General features: G+C 29.7%; 1 long non-coding RNA gene across 1 annotated transcript; it reads left to right on the top strand.

Moving 5' to 3' along the window:
• The first annotated feature begins 14,989 nt into the window (after positions 1–14,989).
• On the top strand, positions 14,990–21,402 carry LOC147807280 (uncharacterized). Its single transcript, XR_015435594.1, has 2 exons — positions 14,990–15,174; positions 20,707–21,402. It is a non-coding gene; the product is annotated as an uncharacterized LOC147807280 (long non-coding RNA).
• The last annotated feature ends 1,258 nt before the right edge of the window (positions 21,403–22,660 follow it).

Below are 22,660 nucleotides of genomic sequence, written 5' to 3'. Positions count from 1 at the left end.
ATTTTCGGTAAGACTTAAGTGTTTTTTTTTATACTGATTTCATTCTAATCTTTATTCTTCCTGTTTTAATTTTTAGAGTTGATTTAAACTCGAATATCTTTGAATAATAAAGATAAACAACTTGAAAAAAGTACAGATAATACCGCATTAAACGCTTTCTATGGCTTCTTTTTAATAATAAAGAATCTCAATCCCACTATAAAAAAATTCGGATTAAATTACAATAAAAAGTACATTGGGCACTCATGGTGCCGGTACTTTTTACCTAAAAATTCCTTTTTACCGTAGCATGTTACAAAAATTCTGATATTCCGATATTTTTAAAGTGATTGTTACCGTAAAATAACTGAACCACAATCATTAAATAAATATTGCTGCAAAAATTATGGTATAATATTTCACGTTAAAGATTAATTTTACCCTGAAATAGATTTCTCAGATAATCCACCTTTATACCGTTATCGGATCTGGAATATTTCACTGTGCAGTGTCCCATCACAGAATAAAACACAGGTGTGCTGAAGAAAACTACAAACAAGTTATAACAAGGAAAGAAGGAGGTTGTAGCAACGATAGAAAAGTGTGAACTTGCTTAAATGAGGTAAAAAAAAAAGCAATTTAAAACAATACAACTGGTTTGTTTACAACAACATTTATTTTCAATGTGACCTTCCATGTATTGGCTAAACTAATCATACCCTGAAACAAAAACATGCTTCAAATCAAGATATTCAAGAATCACTCATTACCTATGTAAATAAATTTCTTATCAAAGATTTGAGTTTCCTTCTGCAGAAATATTCAACATTGCCACTTAGCCACTAAACAAGATTTTTAGATATAATTAAAGGCATCTGACTGTTTTTGACGCAATTTTCTTAAGGTTAAGATAAAGTTTTAATTTTATATTTGATAAACAGCAAAATACATAATTTTAAAGTAATGTTTAAATATTTATAAAGTATTTTTAACATCAAGGGCTAATTTGGGTAAAAAAAATAAAAATTTCTTTATGTCACGCTAACAGCTCTACAACAAATTGTAATTATTGAATTTCAAATTATTTTCTTTCTTCTAGATCCATAGTGTGATTACCTGTGCTTTAAACTAAAATCTTAAAAAATTAAAAAAAGACAAATAAGGAAATAGTACTAAATACGTTGTTTAGTATCGAATTTAGTTGTTTAGTTTTCATTGTTAGTATAAATATTTATACTTGAATCTTGATAAAAGTAACAAATTCGAACTTACGAATTTATACTCTAGGTTTTAATTCAAAACATCTCTAAAATTATACATAATCTACATTCTAAATTTCAAAGAATTCGACAATATATATATATATATATATATATATATATATATATATATATATATATATATATATATATATATATATTGTAATGTGGGATAGCGTAAAGAAAATTTTCTCAAATTCAACGTTTTTCAGTAAATGAATTTAAAATGGAAAAAAAAAAATCTAAAATGTAAGAAAATTAACACATCGAAAATTAACTTCTGAAAATAAATTTTATTTTCTTAAAAATATAATTTATTCAAATAAATGATGGGTTCAAATACTTAAAACAAAAAGAAAACATTTTAGTTTCGTTTTTGTGAGTTTACTTCCGGTTTCCGTTTCGGCTGTCAACATACGAAAAAAAAACATTTGTAACTTCATTTCTAAAAGCCTGAGAAGAAAATTTGAAATGATTAGGGAAAACTAATGAACTAGAGTCAAAATCGAAATTAAAGTAAAGATTGAATTTTTCGTGGAAATTGCGGATTTTTACCTAGTCGGATACTTTAAAAAATTTTATAATTCAATTAATGATCTTCTTATTATCAATTAATCACCTTTTTTGACAAATATTTAGAAATATACATGGATATATTTTAATTTTGTTACCATTTTAGCACTTGCCATACTCAAAATATCTCTTCTACCTTGGCGTAATATCTCTTTGAAGTTGTGGGAAGGAACAGTATATTTCAAGTGAACACGAAATAGAATATCCATGTAACATTTATGAATGTAGTTAAATCTAAACACTTATCGTGTAAAAAGCTAACGCCAAGCTTACTCGCATTTACATCATACGTGAATTATTCTCGATTTCAAAAACACTCATCTTTGGAGAGTTTCGGATATCATCAGTAGAATTCATCGACATATTCATCGACAGAAATGAAAGTTAGCCGTTAAAATACACGCGTATATTTACAATTGTGAATTAAGAATACTTATTTTAAATTTTTTATTTTCTATGAATTGTATTAACTAATTTTATAATGTATAATATCTATCCGCTTCTCTTTTGTTAAGCCTAACTTGAATTCGACTTAATTTTCCATCTGGGCTACGCGCACATTTGATTAAAAAATTAATTATATATATATATACAACAAAGATTAGTTGTTCTACTTTATACTGCATTATAAAAATTCCACTACTGAGTCTTATGATTATCATATGTAACAGCAATTAAAGTTTTAGCGTTACTGAATAACAAAACTGGTGGCGGTTTCTTTGCACCAAGTAGTGTTAAGGAACATTCTTGGTATTTTCCTATATACTAGGAACTAACCATCATTTATTTTTGGTGCAGTAAAACCCTATTTTGTTTTATAAATTCAGTGTAAAGTAGTGGTCACTGTTTTTGATGATGAGATTTTTACAGCACACTTGACAATTACCCGGAAGGATCTGTGCAAAATGCAATAAACTTTCGCAAGATCAGTAAAAAAAAATTTTGGCTTCTATACGGAAATATACTGCTATTAAAAATGATGGGAAATCAATTAAACAATAAGGTACAAAAAGCTTTGTATAATCTTAAATTACGTAGTTCAATAACTTTTGAGAAATTAAATCATAGAAATCTTATCTTTTCTTGTTTTTTAATTCTAGATGTTTTTTTCACCACATTTAGCTAAAATTTTTTAATTTCGTAAATAAAACTACTTATTGTTTTATAAAACAAGAAATTTTCCTAAATATGCTTTAAAATTTCTGACTGTTTATATTTTGTGAAATTTTTTTTTATAAAGATATCATAAAAAAGAAATTTTTTAAGCAAAAGAGGACAAGTACTTTTTAGTACTTTGCAAGTACTAAAAAGTACTTGCAAAATCTTCTAGATTCTTGCCATTTGGAGAAAAGATATGGAACTTTATATAAACACTTAAAACAAAAACAACTAAAAGGGACACGCATTTTCTATCTTTTTCTTAATAAATAAAATACAGAAATATTTTTCAAGATTCGAATTACCACAGGTACAAAAATAATGATACGTAAACATTAGTTAAGTTAATATGCATTTTTTAAAATTTGATTTTATAAATTATCACTTACTTTAACCAATATACGCAATTAAGACGTCCTTACAGTTCATTATTTTGAATAATGTTTGTGTTAAATTTGTAGTGTATCTACCACTACAAAAATACATTTCCTATTCACTATTATATCTGACATGTTAACTCGATTCTACGATGGGGTACCTTTTCATAGATGAAGGTTGACATTGTCGCCCCACAAATTATCTATGAATAAATAGATAAATTACAATTGTTAAAGCTTTTAATGATTACATTTAATTGTTTCCACAAGTAATTCATACTATTTAATAATATACTGTTTTTATTTTTAATTAATAGAGCCAGCTAAATAAGACACTAAAATTTTATAAAGTTGGGATTTAACATATTGATTTTAAAATGAGCACAAACTGAAGATGTTTCTCACAAACAATCTTAAAGTTGAATTAAGCTAAAATTTGATTCAATTTTAAAATTTAAATACAAAATGCAGGTTTTTCTTTTTTCTTTTAACTAGTGAATATAAATGTTATGTTATAGAAATTTTTGAATTTAAATAAATAATTGAATAAGAAATTTATTTCAGTATTTCTATCAATAAATTGAAATCATAAATTAAATACCTATCATATTCAATTTAAAATGTCTAAAGAGTGTATTATAACGTGAGAAACCATTTAAGTTTGCGCAAATTATTAAAATAAAAACCTAATTTATTTTATGAAAAAAGAGAAATCAATTCTAATTTAACATTTTTTCCGACTTTTTCATTCAACGTAATTAAAAAGTCGTTAATTATGAAAAGACATAAAAAATATGAGTTTCATGAAAAAAGACACCAAAGCAACTTTAATGTCTGGATTGTTATGGTAACAAAGTTATGAACCTGATGGTTTTTAAAGTTCTTTTCCATCAATGATTAATTAGTTATTCCATCTGTTTTTACCTATCTTTTTTCCTATTATATTTTCATTTCTTGATATTCGATATTGTAATTATTAACTAATATGACAAAAAGTCTTAAGATAAAAAGCTGCAAGAAGTTACACAAAGAAAAAATAAGTATAACCAAAGCTACCAGAATATGGTAAAATTAACCATATTTCTGGCCTTGTGGGAACACTAATTGCTTGGTATTTTTTATCATAGCTCTTTAGTAAAGCTTTTGGTAAAATTAACAATAAAATATAGTTTTGGATTATGTGATAAAATGTGTTAACTTTGTGATGATACTTTCTAACATGCCATAAGAACCATGTTTTATGGTAATTTTTTATTTTTATTTGATTCAATTTTTTCAATTTTTATTATTTAATTTTCAATTTCCATGCTAATTTTTATTGAATGTCTGGCAATAAGAACTATGATTTTGAAACTTAGAATTTCCTTTAGAACGGTTGAAATACCGTAAATTTTGATTTCACTAACGGATTTTTTTTTTTTTTTTTTGTCAAACCTATATTTGGCTTTAGTATGGTAATGTTACCAGAATTGTTTTCTCCATGTCGTATCACATTTTGAAATACCTACGAAATCATCCTATTTTGAAAAGAAACTGGGAGCATCCTTGCTTCCTTTAAGCTTCTAAAAATGTCAATACTTATGCAAATATATTATTGAAAATTATTTTTTTTTAAATTTTAAGCAAAATAGTTTAATTGTTTTTTGTAAAAGTGATAATTGATTTTTTTGAACAATCACATTTAATTTTATTAGTCTAGGTAAGATCCATTAGGGAGAATCTAAAAAGGTTTGATTAAGAGGAAATTACGATTGGCTCTAATTAAGTAATATATACATGCAAATTCTGCTATTAGCAGTAAAGAAATGATCGAGTCTTGTACTGTCATCAGATACAGAGATAGAGTTTTTTTAGGCGTTTAACGCTATAATGTTTTTATAGACGGTTTCAAATATCGTTCGTTTAAAGTTACTTGAGGTTACGTTACTTAACGTTACATCAAATACAAAGCCTTCGATACAAATTGCAGAATCATTAAGATGCTGTAAAGATCGTTAACGTTACTGTTAATGCAAGAAAAAAGCCATGCAAACCTTGCCTAATATGATTGAAAATTGTTTTTGTCCGGAAAAGATTGAAAATTGACTAAGCATCAAACAAAACTCTAGATAATATGCATGCACTCTAGTTAATCGGAAATTTAATAGACGATAAAAAAAACGTGTTATTTGACAGTAAAAAGAATAAGCTCTGCTTCTAGTGGTTGGAAAATGCTCGAAACTTGCACTAAGAAGTATGGTAGAAACTGTTAGAATAAGGTTTCTGGTTCTATAGAAATCCAGAAGCACAGTAATTTTTATCGAAGCGCTTTGGTTATCAGAATTTGGTAGTTATAACATGATAACTTTAAGCATGGCTTTAAAAACATTTATTCGGGTAAATTTATTTTTCAGTTTTGTAGTTCTTACTAAATGAGTGATAATAAGAGCTATAATTCTGAAAATCAGAATTTTCAGTAAAACGCTACCATAGGAAAAGCCAAAAAAAAAACCCTGATAAATGAATGGTATAAATACCGTATAATTTGGTTTTATTACCAGAAATAGGATTTCGTAAACCAGAAATGCCAACAAATACGATAATTTTGCAGACATTTTCCCCGTGTACATTATCACAAGACAGAGCTCCAATCAACATTTGAGTACCAAAATTTGAGTGATAAACATTTGAATATTTAATACAGTTTACAAGGATTTGAAAAATAATATGAAAGTATCCTAATTAACGAAACTAAAAACGTGCATACATAATTTAAGCGGCGAACTTTTTCGGTAAATTTAAAGCATCATTGAAGAAGATCGCAAACTTTTAATCAGTTATAAACAATTACTGACGGTATCAAAACACGTCAACATTGGATTTTTAACGTATGATTCCAAGGTGTAAACATTTTTGAATTCAATGTTAACTTGGTGTCAACTTGATTTGGCTCAATTTGGTGTCAACTTGAATAAAAGTGCACTTTCACACAAGTTTTAGGGTTGTTCAATATCAAATTGGGAGAGATATTACTTCCCAGGTTTTACATTTCATAAAATATGCGTTTTGAAACAAATTTCGTTTGTGTCATTTATAATCGAAACAAAAGTACCGAATTTCACTTGCACTCAAAGAAATTGTAGACAGCAGCAAAGTCTTTCAAATACGCTACATCTTTACTGGGGTGATAAGTTAAAACTTAATATCGCAGCTCTTAAACTTAATTGCATTGTCGTTGGAACCATGGTAGTCCAGTGGTTAGTAAATCCGACTCCGGTTTGACTCTTAATCCCGCAAAGACCCACCGAGTATATGTGATACGTGATGCTCATGTTTGTAATACCCGTTAAAGTTAGACATGCAGCCGGTCGTCGAACAGTACCATTAGTACAGGGGTTAGGAGAAAATTTCCTTCCCCTTCATATCTGTGTCTAAGTTGAGGGATTGGTCTTAAGAATCATTCCTGCTTCCATATGTTCATGGGATTCTGAGCTAAGACATATTTCCCCCCTTCAGATGCTCTCTTATCAAACGAAAGGCGCACTTTCCTGATTTAATTCGTAAAAGGCCAATGATTAACGAGCTTGGTTTGTTCAGGATTGAACATCTCCTGTTGAACTTAATGTACGGAAGAACTACCAGCTGAACTTCATGCATGGTTGAACTACTGTGAATGAATTTCAATAAAAACATTATTCAATTCATCATCTTATTAAGGATACTAAAAATCTGCTCCATATTATGGTTTAAGGTACAAAAATCAAGGTACGACCTGAATTGATTCTTTTGAAATTGCATGTACTTTAAAAAATGTATGTACTCTTTAAAACGGCGTTATTAAGGGTTCAGCAAATATTACAACTTTTATATATTAAGTAGTTCTACGAATAAAATGTAATTGAAATTAAAAAATGTTTAGCTCTTAAATTAAAAAAAAATGTAATAATAACTCTTTTTGTAGGATGTTAGCTAAATTCTTATTAAACGCATGGTAATGATGTATATATATTTTTTTTTACATACATCATTATATATTATATCATTTTATATACATCATTATATATATTTTTTATTTTGTAGATAACCATTTTTATTCATTTATATTTTAACTATGATCACAATAGAAGAACAAAAAAAGGCAATTAAGTAGTCGCTAGAGTTTAAATAAGCTTATTCTTGCAAAAAAGTGGTTTTAATGATTTTCGAAACACAAAGAAAGCAAATTAATCAAAGGTCGTCTTTGTCCCAACGGCTTTGAAGAGGTGTCTATTCAGAAGTTCTTTTTGTAAGGCAATTCAATATTCGTGACATCTTTTTCGCAAAATGAATATCCTCTAAATACACATCTTTCAAGAGGGAGTATACCTTGTTAATATTTTTTTTTCATTTAAAATTGGTTGTTTGATAATGCGCAATTTTAACTTAAATGGGTGTGTTAGTTTATTAGTGAGTTTTAGTATCGGAAATGCTTGTTTCTATTGTTCAAAAAGATTAAAGGAGAAATACATATAATTAGGAAAGCATAAAAGCACAAGGGAAAAATTAAAAATGTATCATAAATAAAAAAAAACTATTTAAAAAATATAATTTTCCTTTTGTATTTTTAATTTTTTATTTTAAATAAAGTTCGATGAGCTTAAATTCAAAAATAGTGATTTTTTAAGGATTATGAACTGAAAGGTACAATGAGAAAATTACTTTTTGTTCCTAAATGTTTAAGTAATAAGTAAATATAAATTATGTTGAACAAAATAAGTCTAGTTATAAAATTTTACTTGCCATTTTTTTAAATGCATCAATTAGGTTAAAAAGGACTTCACACTTCTTACTGAAAAATCGGTTCGGTGCTTATGCTTATTTGCAGCAACCTTGATGAGGAAATAAATTGAACCGTGTTTCCGTTCATCATCATCAAGTCAAGGTCAAGATTTTCAAGAGCTCTATTTTCTAACGACCATGTCATCGGTCAGACCATGTGAACAGCTCCGGAGCAGGTACCTTTTTCTTCAAGATTCCCCATCACGAACAAAAAGTGAACTTCCAACCACGAAAAATTTAACGGGCTGCTTGTGACCAACGGTCAAACTTTTATTGGTAATCTTGCTTGTTACAGACGGCATTAGTAATTCAAATACCAGGATTTGAAATGAGCTACTATATCTATAACTATATTATTGCTTTCTGCAGCTTTGTAATGACAGAATCTTCGAAATAAAAAAAATCACAATAAAGATATAAAGATACAAATACAACTATTTTAAATAAAGTACATTGTTTCCAGAAAGTAGCGGTATCTGTTGACAAAAAAAGGTAACTAATTGTGAAACTTAATAAAAATTCTACTGTTTCCAAAATTATAAAGTGACATACCGTACAGTTCTCTTTTCATTTTTTTAAATTTATATTTTAAACCTTCGGCCCTATTTGATTAATTAGTAAAACTAAAATTTATAATACTCACCTTGCTAAATACATTTACTTTAATTCCTGGTAGAAATACAAATACGTGATTTAATTTTCCTGGTTAAAATTCCTGTTTTTTTCTGTTAATAAAAATTATTTAATGCGTCTTAATATAGCGTGCTTAAAAAGTCATAAATGTTATGTTTTTGTTGGACAAACATTCTATTTCTTTCAAATGACAAAAATGAAATTTATTGTGTTTGAAAACTTGATTTCATTATATCTTTTGGGAAAACTCTTCTTATAAACCTCTATATATGTTTGCTTTTTACAAATAAATTTGATAACAGCGAATATATAAAAGAAAGTCTATAGATATAGTCAGGGAAAGAAAATAGAAAAAAATGGAAGACTGAGTGTGAATATATTGTCGTCTCTCGAGATATATTGTTCGAAGACTGTATTGTATATTCAGTTTAAACTCCCATGGATATAGAACTTGATACTAACGGATTTTGAGAATACAAAAGAGAAAAAAAAAAGGAAAGTCTACCATTCACCTATTTAACAAAAGAAATGCATAAAATCTGATCCGAAATATATATTATCATTTGCATAACATTGTATATCTAGTTTTGAGATCAGTTTTCTGTATTTTATTTTTGAACAAATATATTTTTTTTATAAATGACGGACTGTATTATGATGAATGTTTTTATTTTGAAATAGTAAACATTTAAATATTTTTTTAAAGATATTTGCTTAAAAGAAAAAAATAGTATTATTTTAAAAAGAGTTATAAATATATAAGAGTTATAAAGCACATTAAATAAATAATCCCAAGAAACTGAAGAGGTAAGATATTACTTGATTGGAAACTTCATTCACTTCAAAAACATACAAAGTGGAAATTCAAGCGCTTCAAAAGTAGGCTCCCATTTTCAAGACTTGCCAGGCGTAAAAGTAAAGAAAACAAAAATGATTTGAAATAAAAAAACGTAAAGTAGCTAACAAAAACAAGAAAAATAAATGTGAGAAAAAATAAATAAACAGAAACTAAGAAAGAAAAGAAAGAAGAAAAAACAGAAAAATAAATCACATTGTCTGAGAGGCAAATCAGGTGGAAACGCATTTCTACGCGTTATGGAGAGGGGAGGAATGAATGTCGTTAACAAGGGAATCAGCATTCAAAAGAATACAACATTCTTTTATCTAAATGTTTTATGCATTCAAATGAATAAAACAATGTCTTACGTAAATGTTTTATTCATTTGAATGCTGATTATTTAGTTCCAAAATTTTATTTGTTGAAGTTTGTTTGCTCAAAACTCTTTAGGTAAGCTATCCTTTTTTTAATTTTGAAATCTTTATTTTGTTATCCGAGTTTTATTATTAGAATTGCCAGAAACAATTTAAGTTTTTGTATACATGCTTCTTACGCGATAAATTTTGTTTTAGACCACCAGCGCTAAATCTGAAGTACACTCTGACCCAAAAGTGTATACACGAGAGAAAATATTTTATTGTTTGATAAATTTTTCTGGCTTCATATCAAATATTTACGAAGTTATCTTTTTTATAATACAACTAATTTGAAACATTTAAGTTAATAATTAAAGCATGAGAGATATTTAATTGTATAAAATTGATAAAATTAAATATAGCTTGTCACTGAAATAAAAACTATCGATGCTAAGCTATCAATCGATTCGATCGATAAGATGAAGTAAAAAATCAATAATCAATCAAAAAGAATGATCGTTTTTTTCTAAAAAAATATTTTCGTTATTTAAAATCATAATTTAAAATTATAGGCCCTTGGAATGATTTTACTACATGGTTTACTTTAAAATCTTTATTTTCCACTTCATGTTTATTCAAAGTGCGTATTGCAAGATCTATTATTTTTCCGAATTACATGAATATGGTAAGAGGTCAAAAACTTTCTAAGGAAGAAATAAATACAATTTTGCATTAAAAATAGAAATGAAAATGGCTTGTTGATGCTTCTTAAGTTTTAAATATTAATAAAGAATTTAAATGCGGCAAAGATGAGAAAAGCCGCCAAAGTCTTCCAATTTTTGATGACAAACAGATGTATAAATATCATTTGAAGAAAAGAAAATCTGCGACCAATTGCTTTTAGTAAGCTCTTTTAATGTTTAATAAGATGTTAAATTAAAAAAAAGTCATGGGCATGGTAACATAGAGGAAGAGTAACAGGAAGGAAAGACGAAACTTAAAGTCAATTTTACTGAATTAGTTCAATTAAAACGAAAAAAATATTTATCTAAAATTAGGAAACATAAAAAAATCTACCTTATAAAAATCAAATGAACATTTAAACAAATATGCTGGTAACAAAGGGAGAGGTGAATAAAACAGATTTTTCTTGCCAGTTTTATTTTTTCAGAGTAAGCCAAATATAATGAAATTTTTAGAGTAGCTACCTTATCTAAAAATAGATCAAACAGGGAATCAATGGACCCCTTTTTGCCTACTCAACAGAAATAATTTAATACAATAATTACGGTAACAAATTGAAAAACGAAATCCTAGGACAACTTTAAAATGTTTGATTATTACTAAACAATAGTTTTTTAACTGTATATCAGATAATCTAGGCTGTATATTACATAATACACAATTTTCATAACTAGATAAATTAAAATTATTATTTAATTAACAGTTGGTTTAACTGAAATAAAAATAAAAGGCAATGAATGCTGGAACAAAGCAGTTCAGCTGAATCTGACTTTTAAAAATAGTGCAGCATATGCATATTTTTAGAAAAATATATTTATTTTGATTAATCTACATTTGCTAAACCATAAACTAAATTAAATTTCATAGTAAATTAAATTAAAATTAGTATATTATAGTAAATAAAACCTAGTAGAGTATATTAAAAAAAACTTTAATTTGCTTCCTAAAATATACAAAATGGTAATAACAGTCGACATGTTTCAAGCGCTCAAAAACAGGCGCTTAAGATGAAAATGAGAGCCTGTTTTTGAGTGCTTGAATTTTGACGATAGTTATTTCCAATTTGCATATTTTTGAAGCGAAAGAAGTTTTGACCAATTAATATCTTACCGATTCGGTTTCTTGCGATTATGTTTTTAATATATATAATTTAATTTAAATGCTCTTGATATACATGGTTAAAATCTATAGTATAAAGATTAGGAAGTTATTCCAACCATGTTATCTTTGAATTCTGAATATTATGTATGAATTTTTACTATTTAGAAATAATATTATTTCGCAATCAGTCTTCAGAAAAATAAACTTGAAATAAAGAAAAGAACAGCACTGTACTCATAAATTGGGATATCTATCACAGTCTGGAGAACAACGCCAAGTTTCCCTATTTAGATCTAACATTTCAATATCTGACGCTAGGTTCTTCTTCTTCAGCTTACAATTTTTTCTTTTTTCTTACTTAAAAACATTTGTCTTTCTTCCTCGAGTATATATTAAGAAGTCCTATCCTTCCTAAATTTATGCTCTCGTTTCAGACAGAGACATATGCAACATTGTACAATAAAGTAAACAAATCCCGCCCATTTTCCCAGAAAATTTCGCAATTTATGGTCTCCCCTGAGTTTTACATCATCCAATGTAAACTCGTTTGTTGTTCTATTTTTTTTTACAATATTGTTGTATGTCAGATTTTGTGGTTTTTTATAGTTGGATAAATTTTATTTTTCTGAACTAGATTTTATTCAACAATTAATCCGCCATGATTTTAAAATAAAAACCCAAGGCTTGCAAATGATTAGTTGTATCATTATTTGATGAAGTTATATCTACATATCAACTAATTGTCTTGTTTATTATAATATAAACAGCCCTCATCACTTATTTAAGTTATTACTATTTATTATTTGGTAGTATAAAAATTTTTCAAAAAAAAATGACTGCATTTTGTGAACTTTTTAAATTCTTAAAGTTTGTCGAACAAAAGCAAATTGAATTTTCAAAAGTTGTTAATTGAATGATAAGTTGCTCGTGATTTTTTTGCTATTCCTTTGTTTCCAAAAAGAGAAGGAGTTAAATATTGAAAATTTACAAAGAAAAAAAAAGCATTTCTTTTTTTAAAGCTAATTTTGTTTTAAATTAACAATGTTATTTCATTTTTATTTTATAGCCGTCGTTGAACAGCCGACCCAATTTTGGGTTTACGACTACTAATGTTCAACGCCGTAATTTTGAACCAATCCAGAGGACAAGAAAACTCCTGGATCAGTACCCCCAGAGGTATGATTTGTTATAGGAACATGGAGGACTCGACGGATTTAACGCGCATAAGTCATCTTTTACTACACGGGGAGTATTCGGCCGGCGGGGTTCGAACTCACGACCTCTTGGACATGGGTCCAGTGTCCTACCAACCAGGCTATCCCGGCCCGAAACAATGCCATTTTATATTTTATAACCGTCGTTGAACAGCCGATCCAATTTTTGAGTTTATGACTTCGAATGTTCAACCGCGTAGCCTTGCAATTTTGAACCCAATCCAAAAGACAAGGAAACTCCTGGATCATAGGGAGAAATTTTGCCTTCGTGGAGGACTTTTTGATGGAACTAACCCGCATTTGCGCTACATAGGGAGGAAGATTACGAGAACCTCCCACGGTTAGCCTAACCGCAAGGGGACTAACCCTTGATCTGTCTACCACTGAGGATATTTCAAGTCAGCACAGTGATCGGTGCAATCCGGATGCGGAATTTGTATCGACCAGCCATCGCCGGGATCGAACCCCGGTTCACCTCATTGGAAGGTGATAGCTCATGCAATTCTTTGCTGGTCCGATGAACCATCCAGAACTCACCAAGACGAGTTCCACCCGTGCCCATCCCAGTCACCCTACCATTGGGCATCGTATTCTCACTGTTATATATTTTTCTACAAAATCCTTATTATAACTTTAAATCAGTGTTGAATTCTGACTTAGTTTCGAAAGTTGCCATTATTGACCTGTCTTATAGTTTTGATAGTTTTTCTCGTATCATACCATCACGAGCTTCCACTCCACAAACATTTTTAGAAGCATCCGTAACAATTGTAACACATTTTTCAACAGCCTGGGTGTGGCATGGAGAGCAGAAAGTGTGTGGAAGAAAAGAAGGACCTTTATTCAAATTTTTTTTCAAATTTTCGCTTGATAGATGGGATGTTAGCTGCAGCTCTGTTAATTCAAATTGCTGCCATCGATGAAATCAATGTAGTGTAGTGCATTCACGTTGATCGTTGGTATCTTGAATTTACGTACTGGCAGGGACGGTTTTTTTGCTCTTGACCCCGCAGTAAGAATTACTTGTATACCTATGTTCCGGATATATTCGTCTTCATCCGCTAGTATTGTTACCAATAAATTTTCTGGGTGTGTGGCATAACCATTAAGCTGAATACGGAACCCTCCACGATGCTCTTTCACTCAGGTATAGAGGAAACCAAAGTGTACGCCATAGGTTTACAAAAGCAATCGTGATGGTAGATTTACAATTTTTTTAAAACTACATTTCTTTTTCACGCAAACAAATAACACCTCTCAAGTTACCCGTATTTACTGCAGTTCCGTGACATTAAATAAAGCGTGGGTGTATGTTTCTTCTATATTTTTACGTCAAATTGAATTAGTCTAAACATGAGTCAAAATAATTAGTAATGTTTAAACTTAAATTTAAAAAAAATATATATATATTTGAGTTTTACCTCGCATGAATAAAAATTTTATAACTTTTAAAGTATTTATGCAAAAGTTTAATGTTTTGGCGTATTTAATTTAATGTAAAAAAATCTCTAAGTTATGCATAAAATTTTCATAAACTTCTGAATTGTTAGTCTAATTTAAGAGTAAGAAAATACTTAATAATATCTGAGTTATCTAGATAGCAACGTTAGTTACGCAAATAGGTAATTTAGCATAAATATATTTTCATAACCCTCATAACTTCCAAACTATTAGTACTGCATCACAAGCTTGGTTACATTTGATTTAGCGAGAAATATTACGTCGGAAACAATATGTCATTTGTCTAAATAGTAATAAAGGTTATCCTCTTTTATTACCCCTCTTCCACCAAAACTCGTTAAAGAAACTGTTTTTGCGGATTCTCATGCTTGAGATCCTTATAAACAAATATCAATAAGTTCTGAAATAAATGGGAATATGCCCATAAACAACAATCAATTCTTTTATTTTGAATGTCTGGGCTTAAGCCATTTTTTAGATTAATTCTATTATAATATTGTTACGGCGGGCGACTTCACCAACTGAGCGATAGGTGCCAATAGGGCAGCCCCTTCTTCATCATCCAATCAGAAGGACTTTGAAGGGTTGCCCTGAAATGGTGAAGAATCTTGTGGAGCGTCCGGCAGTTGGAAGCGGAGCCATCTGAAGGAAGGAAGCTGGCGTGTGAGGGAGAAAGGTGCAGGGGTATGTTGGCTTCTTTTAAATTATATTCTAATTTGTAGTATTGATATAGTTAGAGATTAATTGTTTAGTAATAATCAAGATGTGTATTTAAATATTCAGGATTAAACATTAATTAAAATCTGTAGATAGTTGTTATCATATTATTTAAATTAATTTAGATTAGCTAATATAGGGATCCACGTGTGAATACAGGTTATGAAATAATCATTAGATCTTAAACAATGCAATGTACTGGGAACTTCGCAACATTGGCGCCGTGACCAAACACGGAATTTTTTTTTTAAAATTTAAAATGCTAGGAAACTTTAAAAAAATAAATTTAATTTCGACACGTGGATTCAATCTTAACAATCCAGTTATATCTATGAGTAGTTTTCATATACTAATAATTAATTTCGTTAAACTATGTATATTTGTTCAAAATTTATAATTATTTCATTTTTATTTTTTTTTAATATCGAGAGGTAGGGATTAACTTAGCTGCTACGCCAATTTTTTTTATCTAAGTCTTGCCACGTGCCGATTCACCGACTAGTGTAATTTTAGCATTTAGTATTTAAAATATTAAACCATCATGAGTAGAAGACGTCAACGTTCACCAGAACATGTGGAAGTTAGAGCAAATAATGTTCGCCTTAATAATTCAGAATTTTTAAACTTATTGCCTGAATATCGCGGCGATAGTGATGAGTTATCTGTTAGGGAATTTATAAACAAATTAAATCAGATAGCTCTTCTAAGTCATTGGACAAATCAAGAAAAAATAATTATAGCCAAATTAAAACTTAGAGATTCAGCTGCTAATCATCTAGAGATAGATAGGGAAATTAATACCACAAATGATTTTGATATGTTTAGTAATCTTTTAATCCAAAGGTTTTCAAAGAAAATACCCTTAGCTACAAATTTGCAAAATTTTGCTCAATGCAAACAAGAGGATTTAGAACCGGTTCAAACTTATGCATCCAGAATTAGGAAATTAGCGGTCGGCATATTGTCGCCGGTTGAACACTCGCGTGAAGTTTTAGAAGCTCACGATAGGATGATTCAAGCTCGTTTCACCAGCGGTTTGAAAGAGGGAATTCAGCGAGCTGTTTTATCTAAGGGACCGACAAGTTTTTCACAAGCGATAGAGATAGCTCTAACAGAGGAGCTTAACGATTCAATGGTTGCGCAGTCGCGAGTTAATAACAAAGTTGACCAGGCTACTGTCCAAGGGTCCGTTATTAATCTTTTGGTTGATCAAATATCCGCATTGAATTTGAAAGTTGATAAATTAGCTGAACAGGCAGCATGTTCAAATTCTGTTGAACACAGGGTGCATAATTACCAAACCGATCGGAGAAGTTATAGAGATCATAACGATAGATTTAGAATACAGTGTTTTCTTTGTAAAAATTTTGGGCATTTCAAAAGAGAATGCCCCATGTTGTTTCAAAATCAAATTCGACACCCAGATAGAAGACCCAGAGGACAGGGAAACGAAAGGGGGGGCTTCTCAACAAGAGCTCGAGGTTGGAACGGGAGGCCCCGGAGAAGTTAATTCAAGAAATAGAAAATAGTAGTAGAAAAATATCCTTGCCTTTGATAAAACTTCACTGTGGAGATTTGGAATTTTTTTCTTTAATAGATTCAGGCGCTAGTGTATCAATAATGTCTCCACAAATTTTTGATAAACTCGATAAAACTCAAATTGAAGAATGCGTTGATAAAGATATTAATATTAAAGCAGTAAACGGGGATACTTTAGAAATTTCTAAAGCTTACGTAATTAAATTTAAAATTGAAAACCATACATTTTCTCATTTGTTTTATATTACACGTGATATATTAACATCAGCCTATCAAACTATTTTGGGCTTTGGATTTTTTAAGCAAACCCAAGCTATCTTAGATACAAAAAATTCATGCTTACAAGTGTTAGATATTAAGGTTCCGATCATAGATCTAGTTTCGCATCATATTTATAATTCTGATTCTAATGCTACGCGGTTAAAACTAAAGAAAAAGACTATTCTTCCACCTAACTCTTTAAAAATATTAGATGTTACATTACCTATGATACCAGCTAACAATGTCGATATTTTAATTTCTCCTTTGAATAAATTAGATAAACGTGGAATTAATGTATTACCTACTGTAACAACAACCAATTCTAAGACAAAAGATCTTCAGTTAATGATTAGAAATACTACCAACAATGCTTTTGAATTAAATAAGCATATGACTTTAGGCATCGTAAACTCAATGGAGGAATTTCCCGTAACTGAAATACCTATTTCTAGTGATCCCCTTCCTCCTCTTTCCGAGAAAGACTTTAAATTTCCCGAATTAGACAAAAATTTAAAACAACGATTAGTTAAGGTCTTACTACAACATGCTAACGCGTTCGCAAGATCTACAAAGGAGTTAACCGGAGCTAAAACTCAACCTCATAGAATAATATTAGAGCATGAGAATCCAATTAAATGCCCTATATATAAAGTACCTTATCAATTGCGAGATGAAATGCGTAAGCAAATTAATGATTTATTAGATGCTAAAATTATATCACCTTCTGACTCGCAATATAATGCACCCACGCTTTTCGTTAGACAAAAAAATAAATGGCGACTCGTCCTCGATTTCAGACGTTTAAACGAAGTAACGTTAACAGAAGATTTTTTAATCCCATCCCTGGATGATATTTTATGTGAATTATCAAATAAAACTTACTTTTCGGCGCTAGATATGCGTTCGGCATTCAATCAGCAGCCCTTAGATCCAAGAGATCGGCACAAAACAGCCTTTACTGGTCCAGATGGAAAAAAATTCCATTTTAATAGATTATGTTTTGGACTCAAAAATAGCCCTAAATCTTTTCAATCTATTGCTCAAGAAATTCTCGGTGACTTATTACATAAAGGAGCGCTTGTTTACATCGATGATGTAATAATTTTTTCCGAAACAATAGAGGAGCACTTAGTAATATTAAATGAAATTTTAGGCCGTTTCGAAAAGTATAATTTGAAGTTTTCTCCTGCTAAATGTCAATTTTTAACCAAAACATGTAAATTCTTAGGCTTTATTGTTTCCTCCGACGGAATTTCGGTTGATAAAGATAAAACGGTCAAAATTAATGATTTCCCAGTTCCGAAAAATGTAAAAGAAGTTAAATCATTTTTAGCATGTTGCGGATTTTATAGGAGATATGTAAAAAATTTTTCAGCCAGAGCACATGCTCTTACGAATTTGTTACGCAAAGATGTAAAATTTGAATGGTCTCCTACTGTTCAAGCCGCTTTTGAAGACATAAAAAACGCAATTTTGAAACCACCTTGTTTAGCTCTCCCGGATTTCAACTTAGAAATGCAAATTACTACAGATTCTTCTGAAAAAGGAATTGGAGCTGTTTTAGAGCAAATCTATCCTTCAGGTGAAATAAAACCGATTTATTTCTATTCAAAAAAACTTAACCCGACTCAATCAAAATATAGTGCAACTGTGCTTGAATTCTATGCAATATACTGTGCCCTTCAATTTTTTAGAGCATTTTTAATAGGTAAAAAGAAATTTTTGATTTATACAGATCACAAACCGTTGTTAGGCTTTCTCTCTAACAAAAATCCATCCGCGAAAATTTTACGCTGGAAATTAGCACTAGAAGAGTTTAATTATGAGATAAGATATGTAAAAGGTACGATGAATCCAGTAGCAGATCATTTGTCTCGGTCAATAAATACTAATTCTATCTGCTTTCCCAATTCCGAAACCATTATAACTTTACAAAATCAGGACCCAAAATTGAAAACAATTATTTCGAAAATTAATAACAACACTAATAACGATGATTCTTATTTTATTTCCGAGGAAGGGTTGCTTATGCATTTGAGTAAAAGACACTCCAAATCCCCGCGAACTTCTTTAATTAAGCAAATTTGTATTCCACATTTCTTAAAATCCACAATTCTCAAAGCAATTCATAATGACTACGGAGGTCACTTGAGGTTTTTCAAAACCTATCATAGGTTACGAGAAAAATTTTTCTGGTCTAAAATGTACTGCGATACGAAAAATTTTATCAATTCGTGCGAAATTTGTTTATCCAGACGCAGTGCCTTTAATGTAAACAAACCTCCACACCAACCATTTACCCAAAGTAAATTTCCAGGGGAATGTTGCCATGTCGACATATTCGGACCATTAAAAACAACATCGAAAGGAAATAAATATGTCTTATCCATTATCGATGCTTTCACTAAATATATCCATCTGGTATCACTGTCGGATACGAAATCAGAGTCTATTAGTAAAGCTATTTTCGATAATTTTATTGCATTAAAGGGTTGCCCTGAAGTAATGATTACTGATAACGCTAAATATTTTAAAAGTAAGGAATTTTCTGATTTTTGTAAAATAAATTCAATCGAGAGGAGACACATTTCAGCATACAGTGCCTTTGTTAACGGCAGGGTAGAACGCCCAAATTATTCGATTGCAAATATCCTAGCAGCGCTCTGTGACGAAAACCCAGAATGGGACCAATTGCTTCCACATGTCATGATGTCGTTGAACTCTTCGACTCATGAGGCGACACATACATCACCTTTTTTCCTTGAACATGGTAGAGATATGAGATTACCATATTGCATTAAAGATTCTACTAATAAATTTCAATCAGAAACCGAATATCTACAACAGTTAATTTTAAATTTGAATGAAGTTTTTTCCAAAACGTTAACAAACTTGTTAGAGCAAGAGAAAAAACATATACGTCTCAGTGAAAAAAACATTGATACTAAAAAAATAAATTTCAGAATTGGTTCTCTTTGTTTTTTGAAAACACCTAACACTACAAGTAAATTATCAGCAAAATTAAAACCAAAATTTTCCGGTCCATATAGAGTTGTAGACAGGATTTCAAAAGTAAATTATAAATTAATGCTCGTTAATAATCCTAGGAAAGTCATATCTACTCATGTCCATAGGATGATTCCATTCATTAAAAGGTTTAGTTATTTGCACCTTACTCAACAAGATGAGGATCCTACAGAACAAGATAAATTTATTAAATTGCATTTGCAGCCGAAGAATAATGAGAATAAACCTACTAAAATTAATGCAAATCGTAAATATAATTTCAGAACAAGAGTTTTTAGGAATTCATCTTTACCAACAGAATAAAGTTTATAATTTGTAAAAAAAAAAAAAAAAAAAAAAAAAAAAAAAAAAAAATTATTTGTTAACATTTGTTTTTTCTTAATTGTATGCTGGCGTGCAGTTAGGGAATTCAAAAAAAAAGAATTTTTTTTTTCACAAGGGCCCGTGAGAAAAATATTAAGTTTGCAAATTGTTTTTTTTTTTCAGACAAGCTAAATTTGTAAAATAAATATATATAGATATACAAAAAAAATTTTTTTTAATTGATTATTTACATTAAATTTTTTTTATTCTTAATAAGTAAATAGCCACAGACCCTCTGTATCCTTATCTCCCTCCAAAAAAATAAACAAATTGTTCCTTCCAAAGAGTTGATTCTGCCAAACATTTCAGATCCCCGATCATCATTCAACCATGACACCCGTGGCTCCTGTGCTGACTTTCCATGTACGACATCAGTTGTTCCAGTTTGGAGGACAGATGATTCTTCGTCACTTCCAGTGTTAGCCTGTTAATCTTCATCCATTACTTAAGAGCAGCATCCTCAGCCTCCGATCCATGTGATCCAGACTTCGACCATCTACGTTCATATGAATGCTATTCTTCGATACTGTTCCAGTGTGAGCCTGTCAATCTTCATCCATTATTTAAGAGCAGCATCCTCAGCCTCCGATCCATGTGATCCAGACTCCGATCCTGACAGATCATCTATTGGACTTTAAGCAACTGCCTCTTGACACCAATCTCCCTCACAAAGTAGAATTTAGCGGCGGAGGGATGTTACGGCGGGCGACTTCACCAACTGAGCGATAGGTGCCAATAGGGCAGCCCCTTCTTCATCATCCAATCAGAAGGACTTTGAAGGGTTGCCCTGAAATGGTGAAGAATCTTGTGGAGCGTCCGGCAGTTGGAAGCGGAGCCATCTGAAGGAAGGAAGCTGGCGTGTGAGGGAGAAAGGTGCAGGGGTATGTTGGCTTCTTTTAAATTATATTCTAATTTGTAGTATTGATATAGTTAGAGATTAATTGTTTAGTAATAATCAAGATGTGTATTTAAATATTCAGGATTAAACATTAATTAAAATCTGTAGATAGTTGTTATCATATTATTTAAATTAATTTAGATTAGCTAATATAGGGATCCACGTGTGAATACAGGTTATGAAATAATCATTAGATCTTAAACAATGCAATGTACTGGGAACTTCGTAACAATATAAAATGTTCGCTACCTGGTAGAAATAAAATGCAATCCCATTTATACAATCGCTAATGGGCACGAACAATTAATATGTTGAAGTTCACAAACGACCTATTTTTTAAGTTTTTATTATTTGAAGTTTACATATAAAAATGATTATCTTTAAATAAAATTGAACTATTTGCAATATACTTTAAAGTATTTTGCCCTGGAAGAATGTAATAAATCTAGATGAATAATGAAATTCATTTACTTTTTTCTTTTATAAAACTTGTCAACAACGAGATTTCCGAAATATTTGTTGTTTTAACTGCTAGAAATCGCAATTTTCTCCAACTTTTTCCATTTAAATTGCAATACTTCAAATATTTTGAATTTCATCTAGTTTAAAAAAGAAAGTAAAAAAAGAAAAAAACGAGTTTCGACGATATTGGATTTGCCTGGGGTTACAAATAAGATAAATTGGTTTATCTTTCACAATATTTTTAGCTCTCAATATACAAATATCTTCGAAAAAAACCCTTTTTTTTTCTCTGAGTAAAACATTAAACTGGAGCTAAGACTGCACTTTATATTTTTAATTTTCGTAGAGATATCTCTATATTTTATCTACTTACTCTGAATGTAATATTTTGAAAATTTTCATAAAGCCATGTATACAATTTCTATTCTTGTCTAATTATTTTTTATTCAATCCATAATCCATTTTTCATGAAGTCTATCAAAGTATGATAATATATATTCTTTAGAAATTTTAGAACATCGATAAAAAATACATTTATTGTTAAAATATTAATATTTATAATGCAAAATGTTGGCATTATTATAAAAAAAAAAATTTAAACTAAAAAGAAACTATAATTAAAATATAAAATATTAATTTTTTAAAATTGAAAGTTTGCTCTGTTTTAACAAAGTAGTCGTTAAAAGAAAAAACTATTAATTTTTAATAATAAAACCAAAATTGTAAGTGAAATGATGCTTTATTAAAAGTTGAAAGATAGCAATTTTTAAGCATAGTAGTAAAAGCCAATCATATTGATTGTTTTCCATCAAGTTTTTACTTAATTCAAAACAATATTATAAAGCAAAAAGTGTTTTTGAAAAGTTAAGAACTAAATAAAGCATTTAAATAAAGCAATCGAAC

Source organism: Parasteatoda tepidariorum, chromosome 7 (genome assembly GCF_982258835.1).
Source record: "Parasteatoda tepidariorum strain Cologne lab strain chromosome 7, Ptep-v5.0, whole genome shotgun sequence".
Taxonomy (NCBI): domain Eukaryota; kingdom Metazoa; phylum Arthropoda; class Arachnida; order Araneae; family Theridiidae; genus Parasteatoda; species Parasteatoda tepidariorum.
The sequence above is the reverse complement of the archived record's forward strand: the minus strand, read 5'-3'. Positions and strand labels throughout refer to the sequence as shown.